General features: G+C 38.2%; 1 long non-coding RNA gene across 1 annotated transcript; it reads right to left on the bottom strand.

Annotated features, from left to right (window-relative positions):
- Positions 1-3,891: 3,891 nt before the first annotated feature.
- LOC137478963 (uncharacterized) lies at positions 3,892-9,770 on the bottom strand. Its single transcript, XR_011001902.1, has 3 exons — positions 9,576-9,770; positions 9,374-9,464; positions 3,892-4,014 (listed from the first exon to the last, which is right to left on the bottom strand). It is a non-coding gene; the product is annotated as an uncharacterized lncRNA (long non-coding RNA).
- Positions 9,771-10,702: the final 932 nt, after the last annotated feature.

Below are 10,702 nucleotides of genomic sequence, written 5' to 3'. Positions count from 1 at the left end.
AGCTGAAGCAGGCCAGGACCAGGGTCATGGTAGGCTACTGAACCCATGTTCCAGGCTATCTTCCTACAATATGCTACTTCTGAGCTAACTGCTCTCTAGTCTCTGTTGTAAATGAGCAGACCAGCTTCCTTTCTGTGAGTTCTCTGTCCCCTTTTCTGTTCTTCCCAAGCAGGTATCTTCTGTGATTTTAACTTCTGTATCCTTTGCTTCTACCACTGTATCCTGCTTCCACCCAGACTGCTTCTCACCTGGGGTGCCAGATTGATAGTCGTACCCTATAAGCTGTGGTCTACAAGTTGTCCTGGTATTTCACTATCTGTCAGATGACAGTGCTTATAGCCAAGAGTATTTGTATGCATTTTTCCAATAAAACACAGGATTACTCTATAGCAAATGTTTTTCTAACATCCCAGCTATGATTATGTTTTGGATGGACAAGCAGTCCCACAGCTGATTGTAATCATTACTGTATAGAAGCACAAAATGCCTTTGAGGAAGGTATTTATAAGCATAAACCACAAATCTTTACCTAGAAGGCTGGTCTGCTTACAGTGATGCTGTCAGTCATCTTCTGATAGCCCATCTCCTGCCCTTCTTCACATTGTGACATGATTTTTCTCTCTGGAGCTGTCCAAAGGGGTTAGAGAGATGTTTCCAAAGATAAGCATGTGGCAGGCATTACTTCTTCCTCAGTGGCTTGTCAAGAAACTACTGCTACAAATCTACAAGAGTCTGGAAGATTTCTATAATCTGAAGTCATAATAATCATCTTTGAATTTGAAACAGTTAGGAAACCAAACTGATCCCACTGATTTATTTCCCTTGTACATCAGGGTCTATATCTCCCTCCCTCAGTTTCCATGCCTCTAAGTCATTCAGTTTATTTGTTTCACACACACTATAAGCCATCTTAAAATGTGACAAGTTCATAGTGCTGAAACTCTATTAAAAAAAAAAGTCTGTCTAAGGATGCACTGGATGTCTTGGTTTATTCTCACACTAAAACAACAGAATATTTAGCAAAGGCAGTAAATTCTAAATTTTAAAGAAAAAGAGTAATGCAAAAGTCATTCATGTAATTGAAAATATTTCTTTATCACTTCTTGTTAATGGGCATAATTAGAGTCACCTAACAGAGGTGCAAAAAATATTGGATATATGCTTTTAAAGTAACAGTCATGTAAACAGTAGACTCGTGGAAGACAAATTTTGGTAGAAACAAGCAAATATTTGAGTAATTTACAACAGGTAAGACAAAAGACAGCATTTGGAAGTCAAACACTGACATAAATAGATTCTTTTCAGTATTTGGGTTTTATAGCTGATTTCTGTTTCACTACAGGACATTTCATAATAAGCACTCAAAGACATTTAGCACAAAGTGGCTATTTTAACTGGGTCACAAAGCTCAAGAAACATATTGCTGAGGCCTTATATATACATACAATCTGCGCATACAGTGCAATGGAAGAGCCAAAACTAGAACCCAGAAAGGATGGTGGAAGGGGAGGAGGGGAAGTTGGTAATCCCATGCTGTGGTATTCCCCAAACACCTGGAATTCTCAGAGTGTAAACCACTGAATTACAACAGAAGCAAAACAGTATCAAATTCATTTGTTTCAAGTAAAAAAAAAAACCCTTCCATGTTTCTCATAAAACAGGACGCTAAGAAACACCACAATTTCACAACTGTTTTCTAATATGTGCTCATGTGTACACTGCCAAAAATCTAGTCTCTGTCAAAAGAAAAAAAAAAGGCAAAAAACATAGTATCACTATTGTTTCTTAGGTTTCATTATAAAAAAAATATACAATGCTAGCAATATAAATTATTAGCAAGAATAGCTCATTTTTTTCCATACCAAACTCAGGCTGATATATTAATTTGGTAATGTGCTTTCTCTCCCCAGATCAGCATAAAATATTTGCACATCCTCTTTCTGCCTTACAGCAAGTCTTACTTCCTACACTTAATATGTTAGGAAATATCACAGAAGATGAAACTTCATGCAACAATTACTTAACAAGAGTCTCTGTCTGTTTTTTGCCTTCTTCTCATAAGAAGATCCTCTTTAGAGTTTATGAGATTCTGTGTTAAAATACAGAGGCTTTATTTAAAATTGATTTTGATGCAAGCTAAAAATAAAGTGCTGTTTCCTAAAAAGTCAGTTTGTCAAGCCTACAACCTGGTAAACAAAAATTAAGGCTTTTCCTTCAGACAAAACTATGTTAGGTATCTGAAACTCATTTTAGTTTCATATCCAGCTTAATTTTCAGTTCACTGAGGTTCAGAAAGTTGCTCCATCAACACTGATCAATAGAGACACATTCTGAAGGGGTGAATTTTCTGAGAGACTTTACCCACTCCATCAGCCCACTGTCCTTTTAGGTGGAGAAGACCATGGAAAAATACAGATTCACAAATAAATTTGTCTAAGAAAAGCAAATAACCTGTTCATTTTCCTTTCCTTCTTATACTGTAAACAGGAACAAATTAAAGACAGATGACAGCAAACAAAACATGACCTTCCTGCCCTCCACTGTCCCTGATCTAAAAAACCCTTCGTGCTATTCCTTGCACTCAGAACCTTCCTTTCTCCAAATTTCCCACATCAGCCTGAAAAAAAAATCCTGAACTGTCTCACTACTCTTCACAGATGGTTCACCTTCTTGATTCATGAATCTGTATGGTCAGACTTACATACACTCTTTTCTAGCTGGAAATAACTTTCACATACTGCTACAGTTTTTGGGCACTAAAATACCAGTCCTGAGGAAAACAAGCTCCATGCATATTTTTGCACGAGGAACACAAGCAGGGTGAGAAAAGAGAAGTTCAAAAACAAGGTGGGAAGAGCTTTTCTCTGCTGCTTCCACAATGGCCTCTGCTCTACTCCAAGAGGTAACAGGAAGTAGAAAAAGTAGTTTTGAGAAAGCCTGGGGTTTATACATGTCCTAGCTCATGTTAGAAAGTTGAGCAGCTGAAAATGTACATATTCTTTGTATAACCATATAACTATGGGATCTCTCTGAAGATCATGCATCTATTCTTATTTACCTATTTTAAATAGTTCTATGCTTTCATTAACATTCAGGTTAATTAAGGGGCAAAAGAGTTTGGTTTTCACGACCTACAATAGTTAAATTATGTGAAACCAGTTTTATAAATTATCCTACCATCATCCAAACCACCTACAACCGTTTATTGAACAAGTAAGAGCTCAAAAGGAAAAACAAAACTGCAAAGTCCTGTCAAATTGATTATTTCTCTTGAATCCCAGCAAATACCCACTTAAACTACTGACAGTACTTTTTATGCTGTATTTGTAAAAAATGTATGCAGTTGAAGCAAGTTTTGTTTAACAGCAACATCAGATGTATTTAATACCTTTACTGTCATGAAAGATCATCAGCAGTGTTTTTCAGGACTGTCAGATTAAGACTATTAGACCAAATAAAGCTATAACTGAAAACCAATAAAATTTTCTGACTGTTGCTTCTTGCTCTTGCCTCAGCTTGGCCCATAAATCGAAGCTGCTCTCAGCTTTCCAAGCTGGTTTCACTTTCTGGTTCCTGTATAATAATAACCAAGGCCTAGAAATGGTGAAGAGCTGCAAAATTCATAACTGAGGAACTTAATATAACTTTCTTTTCCAGCTAAGTGAAATTCCAGATACATCAGTGAAGCCATAATTTCATTTATGTTGTCTCTTTGCAGATGGACCTTCTGGAGATCAGCTAAGGCATTTTGATGCAGCCCACTGCAGGTCCCTGAAGTAGGGAATACTTTGGGAGCTGAAAACAGAAGTATTGATATCCTGGCCCTCAATCCCCAGCCTCCACTTAACATACTGAAACACTTGAGGTGAGTCCATGCCTTCTTACCTTTGGATTGTCTGGATGACAGGATTGATCCTTTGGGGTCAACCTGACATCTCAGCTTTCATTCTGTGTATCAGAGGTACCAAGCTCCTCTTCACCAATCTGGCTGCCACAGGTGCCAGCACTTTCTTACTGAAAGCAGAAAAGTACAGAGACAGATAAATACCATCCATATTCTAGTAGTAGTAAGAACTAGTAGTAAGTAAGTTCTAAGAACTACATTAAAGATTTGGCAAAACCTTTAGAGTCAGATGCCTCTGGTTTTCCTCAATTGATAAGCTGCTTTCTTAGCTCTTGTCATGATACATTGGGTGATTTGAAGCTTGCACTGAACTAAAGCACAGGACACTGATTTGCAGGTGCTGCAGGACCTACAAACCCTGCTCTGGGGCAGGGGAGAGGTTGCAGAAGTATGTAGACATTTGAAGTTCTGTCCAGTCCGTGTGCTGAGAGCACATCTCGCTCCTCCTGGCCCCAGCTGCTCTTTCAGCTTGTCAATACCTCCCTTTTGACAGGATAGGATTTGAATACGTTGTATGGAGCAAAATGATCCACTACACAGCTCTCCCAATAACACTTTTGGGCAGCACCTTTGATGGGGATGCATTTTATATCTCAGTGTGTCTTGGCTTGCACTTTAACTACATATTTTAGTCTACCTATGGTATACACAGTTACTAGTATCTCTTCCTCCCCTTACCTGCTGAAGTGTGATGTTGAGTTTTCTACGTTTAAAAAGATATAGCTGTCGCTTTATGGCCATTTCTGCAGGATTGTTTGGAATAATTTGAACACTTTTATCATTGGATGACATACACTTCTAGTGCAGAGATTTGTGTTGTCCTTCTCCTAAACTGGGGACAAGCACTGACAGGCTTTCTTTTCTCCCCAGCTGTCCCTTGACATAGCAGTGCTCAGGGAAAGTCACGCTTTGACAGCCAGCTCTGTGCAGCACACTCATGTTCTGGCCAAGCAATGCAATTGTGAGTGGGAGGGAAGGAGAGGAGAGGGAAGAGAGAGCAGAGGAGAAAAGCAGATCATGGAATCATGGAACAAGAAGTGGTGGTCACTGAGCTCCACCTAGATGTCAGGCTGCTGTGTCTTACCCTCAGCTCTACAGGCATTTGTGAAGTCCCAAGGAGTGTTCCAAAAGGGCAATGATCCACAGGATTCTCAGTGTATCTGCAGGTACATAAAGGAACATGTACATGAGTATGTAAGGTTGGATGAAGTTGCAGAATAGTTGCCATTTTTCGATGGAAGGCTTATCAGGCAAAGAAGATCCTTTAAATGTTTTGTGTTTCATGCTGCATAAAAACTTTTAAGCATACACTTGTTTTAAGCAGCTCACACTGCCCAGCTCAGCAAGGGCAATGCTCAAATTTGCTGCTAAAATTAATGTCAATAGCATTTAAAGGGTCTCTTCTTGGAAGCTTTTAGCTCTAAGAACCATAGCAAATACATATCTAGCAAGAGACACAGCAACTTAGATTTATAACTTGACCTTGAATTATGGGAAAGTATTTTAGAACATTGTAGATTTATGACTTTATTTCCTGGAGACCCCGACTGTAAAAATGAGGCTGGACTTAAAGAAGAATGCTCATTTCTGGTTTTCTTAACAAGGTGTCCTTGAGCTGTTATCTTGTGACATAAACCAGACAATCTTTTAAGAAATCTATGTTCTTCCTTAATTGTCTCATAACTAAAGGCTTTAAATCCAAGATGAGGTATGTACTTCCTGACATCCACAGATGCAGAGATACTGAGCAAAATTCTAGCTTTTATTATGCAAATTTCTTGAGAGTATGATATTCTTTTTCTCCATATCCTAAATTTACAAGTACCTTTTCTCTTTCTTGATTTGTAGCCAACACAATCTTTGCATCATAACATTTGCAAATTTTCAAATTTATATCAAGCAAAATATCCATTCTTAGCTACAATAAAAATTCAGAGGTAAATGCTTTAAAGTCTTATGGTCTCACGTTTTCAGTGATGTGTAAACAGACCACTTGTCCTACAATCATTAAAATTTTCTAGAACAGGATTTTACTACAGAAAACTCAAATAAAACTGTTATTCACTTGACAGCTTAAACTGATAATAACACACATGCTTATACTTAATTATTCCCTCTGTTTAGGAGTCAAGACCAAAACCTACCTTTAAATTATTGCATTATTTTCTGTTACAGTTTTTCACCTCTCACTCATCTTACAAAAATACAGGGAATGTGAGCACAAAATAAAGAAGCAGAGAAAGCAGCTTCAAAAATTGAAAGTTTACTTTATAATTACTTCCCTTTTCCTGGTTTTCAGGAGTAACTATAAAAAAGCTCAGATTTTATTTTATTTTATTCTTTTCTTCAAAGGGTTGCTGGGAATAGAATTCAAATTATCAGAGGTTCCCTTTCTTATTTAGGGCCACTGACTGACCCTAAGAAAAATGTACTGAGGCATTAGATGTTTTTGTTTGAAATACTTGATATTGAAATTCAAACAGTTCTTCAAGCAGAATACCTAACAAGAAGGATTTGTGACAGGGAGTCTACAAGATTTACTTTGAAGAAAGAAAATGTGTGTTTAAGAGACCCTCAAACCTTCAAAAGAACACCTCCTTCAAAAGGCCCCACCTCACAGCTATAAGGGATTTTCAGAAGTTAATGTATTTACATGAAGTGGAAAGACTTGCAAACTGTACAAGGCAATTACTGAAAACAGTGGTGTAGTATTGAACAAAATGGTCCTGATTTTCCTTGTTTTGTTTTGTTTTTTTTTTTTTTTCAAAGAAAGTCATTATTTCTTTCATCTACACTAAAACTATAGACCAAATCCTACAGTTCTTACTAAAAAAAAAAAAGCAATTTTACAGACTTCCTGCTGGTCTTAGGTGGAAAGAAATTGAATGCTCCAGTGAGTTGAAGGACAGAAAGAAAAGGAACTTGAAAATACAGTCCATATGAAAGAAAACTTGTATTTAAAGTGCACCAAATAAACACTAAAGGCCTATTACCATGTATTTGAGCAGCTTTTTCTGACATTTATATGACTATACCTCTATCTATTCAGACACATATATCTGCTTGTATATTCATGCACCATTCCACACAGAGCTATCCAGATGAAAAGCCTGTCCCATCCTTCTTAGTTTTAGTTAGAATACATTGCAACCAACACACATCAGCTAAGACTTCCCTGAGATAGGACTCCATGGTGTCTTATGTTTTAAATCAGCTTTGTGAACTTACTAAAATTATATTTCAGGAAAAGAGGGGTAGAACAGCTAGAAGACACACATAAGCAACAGGTCTAGCTAGGTAGTTCAAAGTGATCAATGTATTTTTTTTTTTAATTTAAAAATATTTTCCCCCTTCTAGTTTATGAACAACTTTTGCCTTCTGAACCCCACCTTTATGTTTCTCTGGAATCATCCTGAAAATGTTTCAGAGAGAGGGCCAGAGAACTGAAAATTATTTTCACAACAGAGTAGGACTGGTAGAGCTTTTCATCAACATTGCTGTAGACATGATGCATGAGCACATGCACACATCCACTGAAGATTCTTCCCAGACTCATAACTGCCCAGTATCAACCGAAAAAAGATTCCACACTGCAAAGCATGGTAGAATAAGTGTTTTTGTATGGGAGCTCTCTAGACTTCATCAAAGAAATCTCTTCCCACTAAACACTGCAGTATCATTCAGCCTACACACAGTAATATATTTTAATCTGGCAATGCTTGCCCATGTGGTAAGAACACCCAGGAAGTAAGATAAGACTACACAGTATCTAAATTCATTTCCATTCACCTTCTTCAGTAACAGGGAATCTATATTTTTAAAAAAATGGTATTCATTTTTGAAACTATCTTAAATAATTCAAATACAGACCATCAATCAGCTCCCAATAAATCAATCACTCTGACTGAATGCTTGAGACTGTTTAAAATCATGTTGTATATTTGAAGGGAAAAAAATATAATTTTTTTTTTCTACACATTCGCCAGAATGTATCTCCATTGATCAGTGTGAAGCAACTTTCTGAACCTCAGTAAATTGAAAATTAAGCTGGGATATCAGACTAAAATGAAGTTCAGATTGCTCAGCATATCTTTGTCTGAAGGAAAAGCCTTAATTTTTGTATGCCCAGTATACAAAGCTATGAAAGAATTAAGATTCTGTAGCTGCAAAAACTACATAGCTGACCAGGAAGGTTACAGACACAAGCATCTCCTAATTATTCTCAGCATAACTAACAAGATAGCTCTGAAATTCTAGGACTCCAAAGTCACGTTGCCTCTTGTAGACACATGGATGGTGAATTCTGAAATTTTAAAAGCAAAGCAAAGGCTTCCATTTATGCCACTCTAGAGTGATCCTGTTTCCTATTTGTATGGGAGTCTGAAACACTTCTGCTGTGAATCATTCTTTTCAATACAAGGGTTTCCCTCAAACACAGAGCCTACTGCCACCTCACCTACTATTAAAACTCTGAACTTTCAGAGTCTGTGTAACCACTGCAGTAAATGCAATGAAATTTTCAAGCCATTCCCCAGTACTTAGACTTTCCTCTGTTGGACTTTTAAAGCCTGCTGCTGTATGGTTGCTGTGCAGAGCTGTGAGTCAGTAACATGACAAAAAAACATGGGCCTGGAAACATTTAACTGAGCTCTTGGTAATTACAGGGGAAGAAATACAGTCTCTAAGGCTTCTCCATTTTCCCACATGGATATTAGTGCAAGCTAGAGAACACTAACTCTAACAGTTACAGCCTAGATATATGCAGGAGTTTTTCCTCTTTATATGCCTTGAACAAACCTTAGAAATGAAACTTCACCACTTTTTCCCCACTGCTACCTGCAGCTGTTGGACAACCTGAGAGACATCATGGGGTGCAGGAAAGGGCTGGGCCATCTCTGTATTCTCTCTAGGCCAGGACACAGACAAGGCTGTCCACAGACTGCAGTACAGGCCCTGTCATTCCACAGCTCTCATGGCTCTTGAGCCTGGAGGGTGAGGATGCCTCTTTGTTGCTGCCTCAGGGGACAAGCAAACTGCTGGTAGGTGTGGAACTAAAACACTTTCATTCTCAAGTAGGAGTCAATGTGTTCAAATCATGTTCCTGCAGAGAACTCTGGGGGTTTTTCTTGCAAAATTATTATTTAGGTCAGTTTTCTAAAACAAACAGATTCTTTGACAAGGTAGGCTGCAAAGCTGGTATGAAGATTTGTAAGCCAAATAACAGGATAACACACACCTAACCACAAGCACAAGCATATTTTCACTCAAACCTTTGATTTGTTGGTAGTAACCTTATCAGATACTGTCTGAGGAAGGGAAAGTTCCCATAGCCAAGTCATCCCTTTATATATCTAACCTGCAAACTTCAAAACAGCAAGATTTTATATAGAGGAAGTCAAAGTTACTGTAAAGAGTCAGGTTTCTGAACTTCTTACCGTCAGCTCCCCTCCCACCCTTTAATTCACATACCTATTGACACAGGTTTCTATGCTGTAGGAGCCTTGTTATTTCTTCAGTATCATCAATACTTATAATAACAGGTGCTTCACATACTGCAGAACTGCAAAAACAGAAATGTGAGAGAGTCGGAAGAAAACACTGATATCAAAGATATCACAATAAGAGGGGGTAATTTATACTTGGAAATTTCAAGGAAACGGTAGTGCTTTACCTGTAATGCTTCAGAGCAGTCCCCAGGGTAACAGCACATTCCTGTAGGGGTATTTTCCAGGAGTACATGGGACATAATATGTACATTATGAAAAATATATCAACTTGTCGCTATTACATTCAGTTTGCACAACATCCACACTTGACACACTGTAGCACATTTATTTGACATATGCAGGTAAGTGCCTGGCCCTGCACCTCAAAAGGATAAAGCCTTTATTTTTTCATCACCACATCTGTCCCTCTTCTTCCCACGTGGGATTCATTAAAAACATGGCTGTAGGAGCCAGCAAAAGGGCTGGCAGTGCTGCACCTGCAGCTGGGGGAAGAATCCTGCCTGAAGGCCAGACTCAGCCTACGCCCGGGGCAGCAGCACAGAGGGAGCTGCTGGCATGGGCAAAATGCAGGAATGGCTGCTCGTACTGTCACAGCTCATTTTAGAAAAGCAGAGCTGGTTATGTTCTGAAGGCGAGGAGCAGTCAAGTGGCCAGAAAGAGGCAGAAAAAGAGTAATTTCTGAGACTCTCAGTACTTTGCATACAGTGTTCACCCCTACCTCGGAAAAGGGGGAGAAGTGAAATGAACAGATGAACTGCTGTAATGTTGTGGATTCTGGGACACATATCTACAATCAGCTCTGCTATTAAGAGGAGGATCTCAGGTGGCTTGGAAAGGAAAGATCCGGTAGGGCACACCGACAGAATAAAAGCTATTACTTCTTAGGCCTTTACTAAAGAATTTCAATGGATTTAATTTCATTTCAAGAGTGTTTTGAGAGCCAAGACTGTGTAGCCTTTTGTCAAGGGTTACCATGCCCATAAGCATGAAGCTTCTTTTTTTAATGTATCTTTTGAGGCTTTTCAAAGCAATGATTTTTTTCTTTTGAGAGACTTCTATTACAGCTTATGCCATGCTCTGTGAGAAAGGTTTAATCCATGCTGCTTCTCCTATTAGCCATAGTGTCAAAAAAGAGCAGTGCAAATATTCACAATATCCTCAGACAGAAATAGAGAAAATACTTTTGTGCTTTGTAACCTAATTTTAACCTAACCTTACATTTGTAACCTAATTCAAATTTTTCCTCAGAAAAAAAAAATCCAGGCATTTATTTCAAAGATAAAATAGGCAG

The sequence above is a fragment of the Anomalospiza imberbis genome, chromosome 9 (genome assembly GCF_031753505.1).
Source record: "Anomalospiza imberbis isolate Cuckoo-Finch-1a 21T00152 chromosome 9, ASM3175350v1, whole genome shotgun sequence".
NCBI classification, from domain to species: Eukaryota; Metazoa; Chordata; class Aves; order Passeriformes; family Viduidae; genus Anomalospiza; species Anomalospiza imberbis.
This window is presented reverse-complemented; position numbering and strand designations above follow the sequence as displayed.